The 17,277-nt window shown below is 36.7% G+C and overlaps 1 pseudogene; it reads left to right on the top strand.

The window, feature by feature from the left end:
- Window positions 1–2,912: 2,912 nt before the first annotated feature.
- On the top strand, window positions 2,913–15,360 carry LOC121785142 (annotated as a pseudogene).
- The last annotated feature ends 1,917 nt before the right edge of the window (window positions 15,361–17,277 follow it).

Below are 17,277 nucleotides of genomic sequence, written 5' to 3'. Positions count from 1 at the left end.
CATATTGCTTGCTTATGAAGAAAATATTGCTTAGAGCATCTACAATGGCGGCGAGCGGACCGGCTAGCCGATCTCTGGCGCTCGCCGGTTAGCTCGCCGAACCATTGTAACCGGCGAGCGCCAATTTGGCGAAAAAATCGGCGAGCGCACGCCGATTCGCCAGCGCTGGGCGATGCGCTCGCCGGTCCGCTCGCCGCCATTGCAGGCTCCGGACCGGCGAGCGATCGGCAAACGATTTTTTTTTTCGAAACACTATATATACGCGCTTTGCACGTCATTTTCATTCGCACCACTTGTTTTAACGAGTACTCTCTCTATCTTAATTTCTGTACAAGATTAACAACGTGAAACGGAGAACAACAACGAAGGTACTCCAATGACGAGCGGGTCTCAAACTCCCCCGATACCCGTGGGAGGTGTATGGGGTCCGATGCCCAGGTACTACAACATGTACCCGTGGCAGCAGATGATGCCCGGGGATGGCAGCCGGGGGGAGATCGCCGGGGGGGAGTATGTCGGGGGGGTTACCGGCCATGCCCTCCGCATGCAGAGCAGTGGCCAAACGGAGGATGACTGAAGGAGGATAGCGGAGAAAGCCTTCCCCCAGCCCGGGTTGTATAAGGAGTTCACCTACTGGGACTGCTATGAGGTGCTGAACGACTCCGAGAAGTTCCGGGCATGTGTCGACGCTGGCTGGCCGAAGAAGCAACGACTAAACTATACCGGTGATTACAGCGGCAGCAGCGGTGGTTACCACGACCTCCCCGAGGGTGCTCAGGAGCTCCCGTCCCCTCCATCGTTCGCTCGCCGAACTCGCCTGGTTGGTCAAAGGCGGGCGCAACGGGAGGCGAGGGGGGCGCCGGGGGATCCCAGGAGGTCCAGTCGGCATCCCCCCTTGGCCAGTCGACAGAGGATCTCAAATTCTTCACGCGTCAACAAACGCGTGCTCAGATGGTCAAGATCTTAGCCGATTGGAAGGCGGCAGAGGACCCTGAGGAGAAGAGCTTTCTTCACGCATTGCTCGTGAGCATGCGTGACGATTTGAAGACCGGGGGGGCACGGGGGGTACCGGCGGCGACGGGGGTGACGGAGACCAAGAGTGAGGCGGAGGTCGGGTTTTTTTTAAATAATGTAATTTTTTTTAAATTAATGTATTTTTTGTAATTTTTTTAAATTAATGTATTTTTAATGTACTTTTTTTTAAATTAATGTATTTTTTTAATGTACTTTTTTTTAATTTAAATAATATTATTGAATTTTCGCGTATCTGTGTCGTAAATGTAATTCCGTATTTTGTGTGATTGTTAATTATTTGTTTTATATAATTAGGAGTGATGTGGCTAGGCTATTGTTGGGCTATTTGCTTGTCCTAATGATGAGGCAGAGAGATTTTTAGTGTTGATGATGTGGCAGGAGGAGTTTGTGGCTGAGCTATGGCTGGCTATTGCTGGGCGAAAGCCATTGTGGATGGTCTTATAAGGGTATTTTTGTCATTCTGTCTAAATTGACATAGCTCACATGCAATATGTGAGCTATCATTATTTTTAGAACATTAATGAGTAATAAGGAATCAATGACATTGAAGCAAACAATAAAACACATATGACTAATCATGGAATCAATGACATTGAAGCAAACAATAGAACACATATGACTAAGCATCTGAGATACGAAATCCGTTTAAGCTACGAAAATAAAACAACTAATGAAACACGGAGTATATGACAGTGTTATGCAATTTTCGATTCAGAGGCAAGCAATAAAAAAATGCAACCAAGCAAACTGACATACGAAATCCATACAAGCAAATTTAGGTAAAGTGACAAAATTACCCTTATAAGCACTATTTTCTTCATAAGCAAGCAATCCGTACTCTAATCATACATACAATTAAGAGATCCGTACTCTAATCATACAAAACAATCTCATCCATACAATTGAGAGATGAGATTGCTATTAATAGTGGTAGGTTGTCACTCACTCTAACTATGGTGTCACCATAGTGTTCCGCGATATCGATAATTACACAACTCATACATAAAATGCATCACATTTATTTCATATTGGTACAAAAAAGTTTGATGATTACATAAATTATTCGTACAAAAAAAATAATTCATGTTTTATTTTAATACATTCCATTATTTTGTTTAGATATCGTTAACTCTTTGCCTAGGAGCAAAAAAGCCTTTATCATTGTTTCATGTTGATACAAAATGTTCTATCATGTTTTACCTTGGTATAAAAAATTTCATCATCATTTTATAATATGTACAGGTAAAGAGTTAATGACATCCAACCTATACGACATAATGTATTAAATTGGAACATGAATGAAACTATTTGTATAATAGGGTAATGATAAAATGCAAATTGCAAATATTGTACAAACTCCAAACTATGATATGTACCGTTAAAGAATGTCAACAAATGACAAAATAACAACAATAAGAAATGTCAACGCAGTGTCAACACAATGTCAATGCATCATCAACCGTTGATATTGTGTTGACATTTTATGTTGTTATTATTTTGTCATATGTTGATATTTTCCAATGATCCAGATCATAGTTTGAAATTTGTACAATATTTAAAGTTTGTATTTGATTATATTTCTTGTGTAATATATGTAAATATTTTGTACCAATATGATATGTGGCATACGATCAATTGATTAAATGCAGTTAACATTTTAAATTGATAACTGTTTCAACAATCTAAAGTTATAACTGTATTTTGACTACGTATGTCAACTGCATTTAGTCAAAATACAAATGTTTTCGTATTGACATTTATAACTTTAGATTGTTGAAACAGTTATCAATTTAAAATAATTATCAATCTAGTAAAACACTATGATATGTTGCTAAAATTTTAAATAAGAGGTTTTATGGATTTCCACATGGATTTCCAGTTATAATATACAAATGAGAGGTGACTGAATTGATCACAAGAGTTCCCACATGGATTTCCAGTTATAGATAAAGATTTGATTCAAAAGAAAGTGAGGGAAACAAAATCCACTCTCAGGCATGTCCATCTCTGCCTGCTCAATCTGCAATGAATGGCACTTTACAAAGGACTCAAAACCTAGCCTCTCTCTTCCGCTCCGCCGCCGCCGCCATAACATTTAGCCGCACTAAAACCTCCGCCGCCAGGAGGAAGAGACGTGCACACTTATCTTCTCCCAACAACTCCTCCTCCTCCTCCGATGACGTTCGCCTGAAAGGCTACATCTCATCCGTCAAACCCTCCTCTCCCGCCGCCCATCACAACACCAAACGTGAATCAAACCAACGCCTTCTTCTCTCCAAATTCAAAGCGCCGCTTTCTTCACCACTTCTTAATCCTCCTTCTTCGTCTTCTTCACCTGTTCCCAATTCCTCTCTCGGCTCTATTGTCTGTGGTAGCTTGACCTCGGATTGCGTAGATAAAGACGGTAAAATGCACAATTTTATGCCAATTCATCAATTTTTATTTTTACCTAATTTCTATATTTTATTTTTTTGCCATAGATGAATCTGCGGACCAACTGGCTTCACATGCATCCAGCGTATTGTATGGTACGGATGTTGGTTTTCAGTTTTAGTTATATACAACGCAGTTCAGGTGGATTCTGTTAATACTGACTATGGATATGTAAATGTAAATGTAAATGTAAATGTAAATGTAAATGTAAATGTAAATGTAAATGTAAATGTGAGCCATCTGTTTAGCCCTTTTCAACTTGATGTTTTTTTTTCAGTCACACTATTTTGTATGAAAGATGTTTTTGTCCTTCTATTAACTTCATTTACTCCTGAGGACCATCTTTTACTAGTACGGGCGATTTTATCAGCTTAAGAGAATTCCTTTCCCTCTGGTGTTAGTCAGGAAGCTGAAATTTCTGTTAGCTGCAGATGAAATGGACTTGAATTGGGATGATGACGAGGACCAAGAGTATCTGCAAGTCAAAAGTGTTACGGTGATGCCATGGTTGGATAATCTGTCAAACAACTGCGCTTCAGAGTGGAGGAAAGAAATCTCACATGTTAAGAAGCAGAAGTGGGTGTTTAAGGACGGACAAGATCCTGGCTACAAACGCCTCGTCAAAATGTGTGCCACAAAACTGGGGTCAGATCAAACTGTTGCATTGTTTGGAAAGTTAGGACGAGAAAATGGCCTGGATGAATTTAATATGCTAATCAAGATATGCATAGAGAAGGCAAGAGAAACCACAGATGAAGATGTTTCATTACGTGAGATTTATAAGGCCTATCAATTATTCTTAAGGGTTAGAGAGTCAGGTTTTCAGATAGAAGAAAAAACGTATGGCCAGTTCCTGATGTATCTAATCGATTTTGAGATGTCAGATGAGTTCTTTTTCTTCCACGAACTAATTAGAGAAGACAAATCCCAATTCACTTCCGCGCTTAACTTATTATGAAATGCTACTACGGGTGAGAGTTGATGATGTTGATACACTTCAACAACTTTGCCTTTCTATTGCAACTGAACGTGATGAGAATTATTATCGCCGAGGTAAGCTTCTTCAGTCTTTACAGTACAGAGTGCTTAGTTTCTCCCTTTATCCTTTTATCCTTCGTCTGCCTTTTTTGTTCTTAATTATTTTGGGGAATGTAATGTGAAGGTCATGCTCTTCACAATCTCTGAGTTTGGGACAGTCTTTTTTCTCTAGTATGTATGGTTAATACATGATCTTCTCCTGCTCTGTGAAATGGTTTCGCCCCTAAATTGAAAGTTGAGGGTGTGCATTGTCTGTCCAAACCTATATTCTATTGGCATTTGACCAGTCCATTTAACATTACTATATTCGGGAGGTTGAGATACCTACACACATATATGTCTCATTGCTCTTTGTTTCTTCTCCTTCAAAGCATACAAACAATATCTGTGTGTTTTGTTCTGTCTTTAAGCCTTATGATCTTTTCCCCATCTCCTGATGACCATCCATTCCTTATTGATTATCTTTCCTTCTTTTCAAAATTTGTCATCTTTTGTTTATATGTTTGTATTTTGATTAATTCTTATGATTATTTCCTGACAGACATACACTTTTAATTTTAAGATTTATTGCTTCTTGAGGTTTGACACTTCTGATGGCTTCTTTGCTTTCTTTTACTATCTTAATATGTGCTGGTATATGCATATTCAGAGTTGGTATTCTGAAATGGAATCAACTGATGTCCGTTGTCTATGTGTTGATTGGAATTTTGGTGAAGGTCTTGTCCATATTAATGTATATCTAACTGCAGTGCTGCAAATATCTTCCAGAGGGTTTGTTGCTGGCATTGTATGAAAGCGACCGGAAAGAAGAGTTTCTCATGCTATTGGAAACTCTTGACATATCTAAAGTTACATCAGTTGCAGTTTCAGAGTGCATCTTCAGGGGTTTGGGGAAGTTTTTGCTGGAACCTTTTGCAGAACGATTTCTGTCGGTGCTGAAAGGAAGTGGTTAGTATACTGCAGATTGAGGTTTCAATTGGGAAAAATTTATGACCAATTTGTTTAAGAATGCATAACATTTGTCAAACTGTAACTCTGGAATTCCATCTTTATCTGGAGTCTGTCTTCATTTAGCTTGAAAATTTTGCAATTAAGGGCTTGTTATGTGCGCAGTATGAGATTAGTCATGATATTTTTGACTAAGATGACTTTTATCAATATCATATTTGGTAGGAGTAGGATGTACTACCCCCATCTCTTAAAAATAGAAACTATTTCAATTTTGAGCCGGCCCTTAAAAATAGAAACTTTCTAAACTTTCTATTTTAGGAAGTGGACCCCACAATCCACTAACTCTATTTCCACTTTTCTCTTAATCTCTCTTACCTTACTCGTTTTTCTCCCCCTATCTCTTTTACTTTACCAATTCTTCTTTCTTATTTTACCAATTGTGCATTAAACCCGTGCCATTTCAAAAGTTTCTATTTTTCAAAGACGGAAGTAGTAGTAAGCATTATGTAATCTCTAATTTCCTAGTGGTTTGAAGAAACTAGCTATTAGGGTGTACTCTCGTATCTATTGTGTAAAATATGTCTTTTCCTAGTTCCTACTCTTTAGGTAGTATTGTATCACTATATTATTCATTGAATATATTATGTTTGTCCTGTACTTGAGGTGTTCTCTTGGCGCTTTAGCCTCCTGGATGATTGTAATTGTGGAGTTTTTGGTCATGTGCAGACATCGGAGCTGAAAACATATCAAATCTCATCCTTGAATACGCAATCAGCATGCCTAACTTAGCGGTGAGGAACTTTTCATGAATGCTACTGGTAAAGCCCTCAAGTGTACATGATTTGGAGACATCTTAAGGAACTATTGTGTGAAGTATCAAACGTCAAACTCTTTCCATCTTCACAAAGTTTGATGGTCTTACTACCAGAGCTTGCATATTTTTGTTTCACTTGATTCTAAATATAAACTTTAAAATATTCTCTCTATCATTTGAAGGTGCACACATGAACCTAGACCATCTCCGATGGTTGCATGTCTGCCATGCGACCTCATTTATTTTGAATAAGGAGCCAAACTACAAAAAATTGATCGAGAACTTGCTTGGTTCGCTGTAGAGAATTTTTCTTTAAAGCACATGCCAACATAACGGATGGATCGTTTCACAATTTAGTGTAGTTATTCTGGTGCTTCATGTGGTAGTTTGTGCCCCATTGTACAGATCATTATCCTCTTGTTGGTATGGGGGATATGGTTTGGTTTACTGTAGTTTAATTGGCTGTGATACACCTTGTGAGTGTGGTCTGGGATATCATAACTGAAATTTTATTTTTTTCTATTGTCTAATTTGCCTTCTGTTTGTTGTTAAAGGTTGAAAGTATCATCAGAAAGTTCCGAGCTTTGCATACTAAGATTGGGGTGTTGCCTACTTCAGTGCAATATGAAAAGCTTATTGCATATAGTTGCAAGTTTTTTAAGGTGTGTATGACTCAAAGTTATTTCAATTTACATCTCTATTGATCTATTTCATGCACTATTTTGTTTAATTGTGTATGATATAGTCCCTCCGTTCCCTCATAGTTGAGGCGAAACTTTTCGGCACGGAGTTTAAAAAATGGATGATGAGTGTGTTAAATAAATTGATAAAAAAGTAAAAGAGAATAAAGTAGAAAGTGAATAAAGTAGAGAGAATAAAGTAAGAGAGAGTAAAGTAAGAAAGAGAAAAAAGTTGCTATATATGGAAATGACTCAACTATGAGGGAACTTCCCGAAATGGAAAAATGACACAACGGGAATAGAGGGAGTAGATTCTTTGCTATTCAGTTGGAATAATTGAATTTATGAGGTAGAGATACTTCTCAAAGAAGCTATATATGGGACTAAGTTAGCTACCAAATTGGCCTACTATTATTATTATGTTAGTATGATAAGTTTTATATACAACATACTCCCTCTAGTCCCCAATATGTGTCCCACTTTGACGGCACGAGCTTTAAGAAATGTATAGAAAGTGGGTTGAAAAAAATTGGTGGAATGTGGGTCCTACAGTTATATACTCCCTCAGTCCCACCACAAGTGATCAACTTTTCATTTTGAATTGTACCACCACAAGTGATCGATTTCCTTTTTTAGCTTTAAACAAAACTTTAATCCTCTGTTACTTTATTCTCTCTCTCTTACTTAATCTCTCTTTCTTATTTCTCTGTCTCATTAAAAATGAAACGTTTTCATTTTTGGGTTATCCCATTATAAATAAAACGTTTCCTAAAATAGAAATAACATCATCTCTACTTTTTATACTAGTATTACTTTACGCTCTCTTCATTAACTCACAAAACAATCCTCGAAAAACAAATGTTTCATATTTAATAGGGGCAGAGGGAGTACTTCATTATCTCTTCATCTCTCTTACTTTACTCTCTCCACTTTAACTCAAAAATGGTAAAAATGAAGTGGGACAATTAATATGGGACGAACCAAAATGGAAAACTGGGACACATAATGGGGGACTGAGGAAGTAAGATCATGCAAATATTGATGTACGGAAAATATAAATAACAGCAACAACAAGAAGACATTGGATAAAGCTGAAAGGAGTATATGCTGTATGGGTCTTTTATTAGTCCGGCAAAGCTAACTACTACTTTGGTTAGTTCAGCCTCAAATGTTTGGATAAAGTTGAAAGGAGTATCTGCTGTATATGAGTGCATTGCAATTAGTCCGGCAAAGCCAATTACTACTTTGGTTGATTCAGCATCAAACGTTTCCTAGCATTTGTTTTCTTTTTTGGTGGTAATGAGAGAGTAAAACATGCAAATACTGCAAAGTGGAAGTTTAATCTGAGTATCTGACATATAAGCATACTGCAAAAGTGTATCTTGTTAGAAGCTAATAACTCCTATAGTTCACTTTGTAAATTATGAAGAGAAGTTTCCAGATTCTATTACACTACCAATCACCCCATTGTTTGAGTCATCAACTGTTAACTCAAATAAGATCGTAAGTCAAATTTAAACTGATCTGGCTACCACTTTCTACAAATGATGTTTTTAATATCAAATTCAGTTGGTTCCCATTATTGTATATATTTTCAATTTATCTTAAGATTTCTTTGATCAGATTCTGTTCATACCATGATGAGCTGGTATGTTAAAGATTTTTAAAAATATTTGAACTAGGTTTTACACAGAGAAATCCACTCATGTCAGTACATGAAATGCCATTCTGCACATCCTTGTTTTCACCCTTCACTGAATTCGGTGCCACCACAGTTGATTCTATATTTCGATCAAGAGCCTTGAAAAGTTGGAGCCCATTTAATTTGGATTTTGGTTTAACTGCTAAGACATTGTTTCTATCATGTTCAATTTAAAATGAAGCTTATGATATGATAAGAAGTAATTATTGTCAGATTTTATGTATATGTCAGTGTTTTTATCTTGTAGTGTATTAACATTATTGACATTATGCCATATGTGGTGTTATTAGTATTAGACGTAGCATTTGGCTTGTAAAGGGAGAGATCATATGAACCTTAAGGCTTGAACTGGAAGTGATCAAGAGATTATATTGTTTCTGGAAGATGTAACATACAAACTACATATATGTATCAGTTCGATATCATATGAGGTATATGTATGATAGCATGGCGTAAATGAGGTATCTTAGCTTATTGGATAACTGTGGTTATGTTGCACTATCAATCGTTTGAAAGAAAATGAGCTGACTGAGGTTTATAGTGTAACATCATATAACTGGCCTTGTGGGCTAGATCCCTAAATCAATGTCAATTATCTCATTTTCAACTTCTTAATCCCAACATCAAAGTATTTTTGGTGGGGTCTATTTTAACTACATTGATTTATCAATTTCATGAAGTACAATCTACGAATGTTCTTACATGTAATCAAAATATTATAATAAAAGGACGTCCTGTCAATGTTATCAATCTCGTACGACGGCTTATGGCGGTTTGCCTAAAAACCGCCACAGGGATGTAGCGTATTAGTATGGCGGATATGACGGTCAAAAATTAAATAAATAAAATAGTACTTATATATTTATATATAATTCAAAAATTTTTAACATATTAAAAATATAACATCTAAAACACTTTAAACAATTAATAAAGCATAATATACCTCTCTAACAACCATGTTTCTTGCATAATGCCCTATTCCTAAATGCATTACAAACGCAATGTTGTCAAATGTCGGATATGGCGGTGCTATGGCAGCGACATGGTGCTATGGCGTTTCCACCACCGAACGCCATGCCATAGCGCCATGGTGCCGCCATATCCGCTATTTGATAACATTGCGTCCTGTAAAAGTTGATCGCCAATTTTTCATGAAAAGTCTTAAGTTTGATGATGTGGGGAAGAGTATGATGACTATTTCCCTGATCAAAGACTCATTCAGGAATTATACTAATTTCGTTAATCGTGAAACTCCCCCTTTTCCTTGTGTTAGTTGTGTAATATGTTGCACATGTGTATCATGTTAACTTGGACTTCTTGGTTTGTGATGATATTCAGTATTTGATATGGTTTCTTTCAATTCCCAGGTCCATCAGATATATTCGAGGATATCTAACCATAATCTGGAACGAAATAATGAGACATTCAGGAGAATGATACTTCTATGTGTGAAGATGAAAGATGTTAGTCCTTGGTTTAGGATATCAACCTAATATGTAGCATGAGCTACATGTTTTAACTTTTCATTTTACCGCAGTTTGAAGGAGCATATGGACTGATCGATGATTGTAAAAAGGACTCAACACCCACAACTGGCATGTACAACGTGATACTAGCTGGATATTTCCGTGAGGTAGCTCAAGTTCTTGATTGCACTAACAATTTGTTCTTATTCTTGCAATGTGGTGTCGAAGTTTTCTCAAAAACATGCATGTTAAACCTCTAAATCTTGTCCCACATCGACTCGGTGATGATCATGTCTCATATACATTGGTGTGGATAACCCTCCCCCTTATGAGGCCTTTTAAGGGGGTGAAGGCCCAATTCTATTATGGTATACAGACGTTGGGACATCACATACTAAAGAGTTATTTACGTTAAAGTTCTCCTAGGTTGGCTACAAAGGTCAAGAACGTGATTATGAACTATATACTAAATTTTTTGCTTGTTTTTACAATTCTTAGTTCAGTGGTTAGGGCCAGATGAAGATTTAGAAGAAGTTGCTTAGATTATAAATGTGTTGTAATTTTTCTGCCTCATATTAGGTTACTATTTGTAGAATGCTAGGTACTGAGGTTTTTCATGAACCTACACAAGCTGACTTGTGAAATTGCATGTGAGTTCAGTTTCTTACATAAATTCTAATCAACAAAAAAATATGGAGTGCCTATATGGCGTTTTATTTATATATAGCTAGCTGTTTGTGATGGTGTCTGCTTCTTATTGTAAACGTTTTTATTGACATTCTCTGTTTGCTGGGTCTTGCAGAAAAATGTTCAAAGTGCCCATAATGTTCTCAAACAAATGGAAGATGCAGGCGTGAAACCTGATGCTATTACTTACAGCTATCTCATTGCCAACACCCAGCATGAAAAAGATATAGCTAAGGTTGTCTATAGCTTTTGTTTGTTCTTGTTGACTGGTATAGCAATAAGCTACACTCTATTGGGATAGAAATTCCTTGCTCATGGCCCCTTGTAAACTAAGGGTTGGATACTGGAATTCTGGAAATGCAGTTCTTTAGATCAAATACTATTGCATTTCTTCCGTGTTGAAATTATATGGCTTTACTCCTAGGTTCTGTTTGACAAGAGTTGTAGCATGTTGGATGTTTTTAAATTGGAAGTGTTTCCCATGTCATGCATTTAATTTCTAGTTTTGAGTTTTGACTAAGGGGTAATCCATTAGAGTTGCATCTCTTACATTCTATCAAGTGAGCTGTACTAGAAGTCCCAGTATGTTTAGCGACCGTGCATGAATTTATGAATTTAGGAGGTGCTTGGTATGATGGAATGGAAGAGGGAATAGAACAGTGACTCCTACCTTTGTTCCATTCCTTTGCTTGGTATGACTCTTTATTAGGAATCATCATTCCCACTGGATTAGGCATAGTCGTTCCTTTATCAATCCATGCGATTAGCCATTCCACTCCCACCTTTATTCCACTTCTCTTCACAAGAATCACAATCCATTTCATCATACCAAGCACCTCCTTGGTCAATGAAAACTTTATTTTTATTTAGTGTGTTCCAAGAAAATATCTACCAACACAAAGCCAACTCTGGTTTGAGTGGCCCTTTCTTTGGGAAATTTGTCTATATATTGAAATGTAACTCTTGCTGTTATTAGCATGATTTACAACTGTGAATGCTCTGATTTATGTGGTTTTTTGTTGGGAAATGCATCTATTATAGACATATACCCTGCTCTTATTAGCATGATTTACAGATCTCGAAGAGTCCTGTCCTGATTTTTTCTGTGTTGACCTCATTGTAGTATTATGATGAGATGAGTAAATCAGGAATCACACCAACAAAGCAGGTTTTCATGGCCCTTATAAATGCATATGCATCCTATGGAAATTTCGAATATGCTAGAGAGGTACGCATTATCTCCTCAAATCTCTGTTTGAGCTTTCAAGATGAGATCTTTCCTGTAGACGTTGCTCTTTGCCTTCAAAATGAATCAATAATTGAGAAGTGTCCGGGCTCTCAGCTCTGTGCAATCAGTACAAGAGTGAACCTTTGTTGCTATAATGTAATATCATTGACATACATACAGGTTGCATCGAGCAATAATATACCAGCAAAATACTTGAAAGAAATCAACAGTGTGCTTGTTGGAGCTCTTGCTTCAAATGGGAAGTTATCTGATGCCCTTGAGTTATATGAAAAAATGAAGGGAGACAATTGTGATTTAGATCCCAGAGCAATTAAATGTCTCATTGTAAGTTAGTTCTTCATGTTTGGATAAACGGCCATATAATGATGAATGCTTGGAATTAAATGCTTCTGATCTCTTACAGGAACATTATCAGTCTGAAGGACAGGTGAACAAAGTGTTGGAGTTACTTGAGGAATTGAATGATTCGCCCCATTGGGTTGATGCCTGCTTCAGGGTCATTTCACATTGTGTTCGACACGAGAATTTGAGGTCCTCCTTGTCTAATTGCTTGTTTTCATATATGTATTGCTTTTGGTCAATTGCAATTACACACATGACTTTCACAACTTTTCAAGTTTAAAACATGACTTTTAATTTCTTGCGCCAAAATTGATCTTTATAATTTGTGCAATTTACAACATTGTAGTTGGTCGAAGTTAAAGCTGGCATGGCAATTGGAAAAATACACGTGGACAAGCCCACAGCCACTTCAGTTGACACTGTCTCATAAATTGCATAAAATATCATGAATTTTGCACACTATTTTGGTTTTCAACATGACTTTTAAATTGGTTCTGTATTATATCCTCAATTTTACAATTTTTTCCAACCGCGACACCAGTTAAAAATTGAGTGAATATTTGATTTTATGATGTTTAGTTTTTTGATGTTATGTTATGATCTGTTGATAATTCATAAATACCAAATTTTGTGTACTCAATGTGATTATAAACAATTAATAGAAAAGTCATGTTTAAAATCAGAACCAAAAGTCCATGATATTATCAAATCTTATGTGCTTAATGGGATTATACTCAATTAATTGAGAAGTCATGTTAAAAGTCAGAATCATTTGTAAATTCATGATATTATATGCAAATATAAAACTGCATTCCAAGTGGCCATGTTAGATCCAATTTGACGGCCAGCTAGTCCAGGATTATTCTCCAATAGCCATGTTAGATTCAATATGATCAATCGGTCTTATAAATTGGAAAAATAATAAAGGTCTGGTTTTTGTTGTGAAGATTTAAAAATCATTGTAAGCCAGTAAGATGCGATTAACTCTTATTTTTTCCTGGGAACTTTCTTGATCATAGTTGCTTTTGCTTGTTTTAGATCTACTGTTGATTTTGCTGAAACAACTAAAGGATAAGTTCATTGATGCTGAAGTTGCGCTGGAAGTTCTGTTTGATGAGGTATTGTTTTATCTGACACGGAACTAATACGACTACATACCTTGCTTGGTGCTACTCATACTTATTGCTGAACTTTAGTATAGGAGAAATCAATAGATATAAATATTACCAAAAAGAACAAAAATAGAACATTGATGTTGCCTAAGGATATATTAGAATGTAATTCATGCATCAGTTCATATTTGATAGAAGTTGTTCCCATAACCACTGGGAGACCTTTTGTACTTGAAGATTGGCTTACATGGCGAATAACACTGATAAACATAATCCAAGTTAATCTACCATTTATTTTTTGATGGATAGATGAGTTTTAATTTATTTGACCATCTTATCCTTAAATACTCAAACCTATGTTTTATGTATCTATCATATCACTCATAGTAAATGGCCCTTTAGGAAATAAAAGGTAACCAAAAAGAAAAAAATATAAACTAAAAGAAGAATCCTGAAAAGCAAAATTTCTGGCTAAGGTAATCAATTCCAGAAGTTTCCTCATTTCTGAAAGCTTAACCGCTTTCTGAATTGCATGCAGCCTTATACTATTTAGCTTTATTATGGAGTAGGTCTTTTGTCTATGCGCGGAGCATGAACCAACAGACATGCATTTTGGTCTCAATTTGCTTGAAGCTGTCAAGGAAGAAGTTGGTGTTCGCCCTTCACGGAAAAGTCTGGATTTTCTCCTCAGTGCTTGCACTAGTGCAAAAGATACAAAGAGTTCCTTCTTGATCTGGAAAGAATATGAGAGGGCTGGCCTGCCATACAATGTTCTCAGCTTCGTTGTGTAGCTTCTTTATGTTCTCGACTTTTCAAAATTTTCCGGGTTATGGTTTGTTTAAGTTGATTTCAACTGTTACTCTAAAATCTTATTTGCCTGACAACTGGATATTCTCTTCTCGTTCTTTTTTTCTCGCTGTTGCATTTATCTAAAATGCTTTTTCAAGGCATCTTGTTTATTTCCTTAATGAGAACTTTTAAAAAGTTTTTAGTTTTGGCTCCACTCAAACAGATTGATGATTCATTTTAAAATTTCATTGGAGATGTAAAACTTGTGTATGTATTATCTTATATGATTTGGAGAAGGTTTTCTAAGTTGTGGGTGCCGAAAGATTGCGATTCGTCCAAGTGTCGTGACTCTCAGATTAGTAACAATCAATATTTTTCCATGCGAGAATTTGACTCTACAGAGCCTTCTTTAGGCTCCCCCTTTAGATATGGGTTTATGTATTGGTACTTGTCATGTCATTTAGTCAGTGAGTCGTATTAATATCTCCGTTGTTAAAAAGAATGTATGAGAAGACACAAAACTCTCATGATGTTAGTGTTAAGGCAATCTGCAATGTTGCAAACTGCAACGTCTGTGTTAGCACCATGAAAGGTTGGGGTATGTTTTGGGAGATGATAGGTCCGGGTTAGGCTATTCAGTTGTAAAGAGCATGAAAACTGCACCCTCTCATTGCAACACGTTGTTCAACTTTGTGCAGGATGTATCAGGCTCTTTTGGCTTCAGGTGATACAAAGTCGGCAGAGAGACTACTGAACAAGATACCGCAATCTGATGCCCATGTCCGCTGTGTCATCAAAGCATGCCAAGAAACGTATGGGAAAGCAGAGTTTGTTAGAAAGAAAGAGAAAGAAAAAGAGGGCACTCGTGGCAACAAAGGCGAAGTCTATTATTTAGTGTAGAAGCCAAAAACAGAGTAACCAGGCACACCAATTGTAAACATGTAGTCCTTTGTATTCTTCTAAATTTCCAGTGTATCTAACCACAGAAAGTAGAATCTAGAGTAGGATAATGACATAATAAATCTGCACGAGTTGCAATATTTATTAAATTGCGTTTCTTGATTGATAGGACCTTGTTATACTTGCTGCGTTTAGTCTTCTGATGTCTAAATTGTTGAATGGAAGATGAATTTTGCTTGTCAAATGTGTATTTCCGTTGAAAGGGAGTTAGCAACCATTAAGCCTCTCACTCAAAGCATGAGCTTCAAAACTCTGCCAGCTCTGTACCAACCGATATTCTTGTTACAGCTCAAAGAGAAGATGAAGAAAAGGAGCAAGGGAGAGAGACATGTAACGTGGAGTAACGAACTTCAACCGGAAGCAGTAACCGGTAACCGTCAAAGGCCTTACCTCTACCACATGTGCATTGCACGTGATCCAGGCCTTACCTCTAATTTATGCTCTTAGAAGAGGGACTTATGCTCTTGGAAGAAGACTTTTAGCCTCTAATTTAGTTTCCTTAGTTAAATATACTAGCTTTCTTTACATGCTTTGAACCTTCAATATGCTTTCCTAGTTAGATTTACAGGTTTTGTTACTCGCTTTCTTAGTTAATCTACAAGCTTTCTCTATGTTATCAAGTTCGATCTCAAGATTTCAAGTTACAAGCTTTCGCAAACTCATTCAAACTTTCGTTCATGTTACAAGCTTTGTTTTGTTTCGTGCTATGTGATTTATGATACTTTCTAGTTAGAGTTCTTAAATGCTTTTGTGTAATGACCAATTTTAGTTTTAAATGCTAAAGGTTTGGTTAATTAGTTTCTGTTTCAGCATTTATATCGTGTTTGAAATGCATGAGTAGATTAGTTTATGTTTTCTTTGCACTAGGTAGCTTAGATTAGGTGCTTTCGCTTGGTTAGTTGGCCATCATTTGGTGTCTAACTACGTGTTTATATCTTCGTTTCTTCAAGCTGCATAGCTTAAGGGACGAAGATATTGCTGCTTTGTTCTTCATTTTTAGTTAAACTAGATGTTTGAATATTTATTTGCTTTAATTTGTGTTTTCCAAGTTGTTAATTTGGTTTTTCTTAACTTATGCATGCAAAGGACATCATTAGCTGTTGTTTCCCTAAAGTCCGGACATACCTTTCTTTTCCGCCTTTAGCTTTCTTTTCCGACTTTTACTCATTTGTACCTCATGGTACACTGCAAGCTTTCCATCTCTTCTTTCTATGATAGATTAGTTTAATTGTTCTTTAATTTCTTCCAATGTCTGCAAATGCATGTGACTACATGTCTATTTCCTGCCACCGTCATATACTGTTTAGCATGTCCGCTCACATGTACCTGCCCAACTTTTACATGCTTTCCTAGATCAGTTTACCGCTTACTTTAAATATAAGTGTTATTGCTTTCTTACATGTTGCATGCCTAGTTAATTTACTTGCCTAAGTTGTTTACCTTTAATTAAGTTCCCACCTAGAGTAGGTAGTTAGCAACTAGCCCAAAAGATAAAGCGTGTTTTAAACCAACCGCCTCATGTGATCAATCCTCTTATGTTTGAGTTACTGTTCTCTGTGGGTTCGACATCCCGACTTGCCTTATACTAACCAATAGTTTGTAGGAAGGCTTTTCAAAAAAGGGAACTTATAAATTTCTTTGACTGGATATTTGGGGTAGTGGGAACACGACGCCCATTCCATCAAGTTAGGACACTCAAGTCCAACACGATTGTAGTCCTCTCATTATCACGAGCAAGATTTCAATCCTGATTTGTTTTTGAGAACTCAGAGAAGTTCTCATCATAGTTCCACACCCCCTCAAACCCTCGACTAAACCAAGGAAAAAATCGGCCCCTACCACCATATTTTCCCAAGCCTGAAAAACAACCAAGACCAAGTGAGAACTGATACGCTCGGATTTTGCACTGTTTTAAGGCCACTTTTTGGTCCATTTTGAGTGTCAAAGTTGCATTACACGTCCATTAATTGCATATTTTTATCTATTTTGGTATTTTGACGTGTTTTGTGAGAAATGTGC

This window comes from Salvia splendens, chromosome 21 (genome assembly GCF_004379255.2).
Source record: "Salvia splendens isolate huo1 chromosome 21, SspV2, whole genome shotgun sequence".
In the NCBI taxonomy this organism is placed as follows: Eukaryota; Viridiplantae; Streptophyta; class Magnoliopsida; order Lamiales; family Lamiaceae; genus Salvia; species Salvia splendens.
Note: the sequence above shows the minus strand (reverse complement) of the source record. Positions and strands in the feature narration are given on the sequence as shown.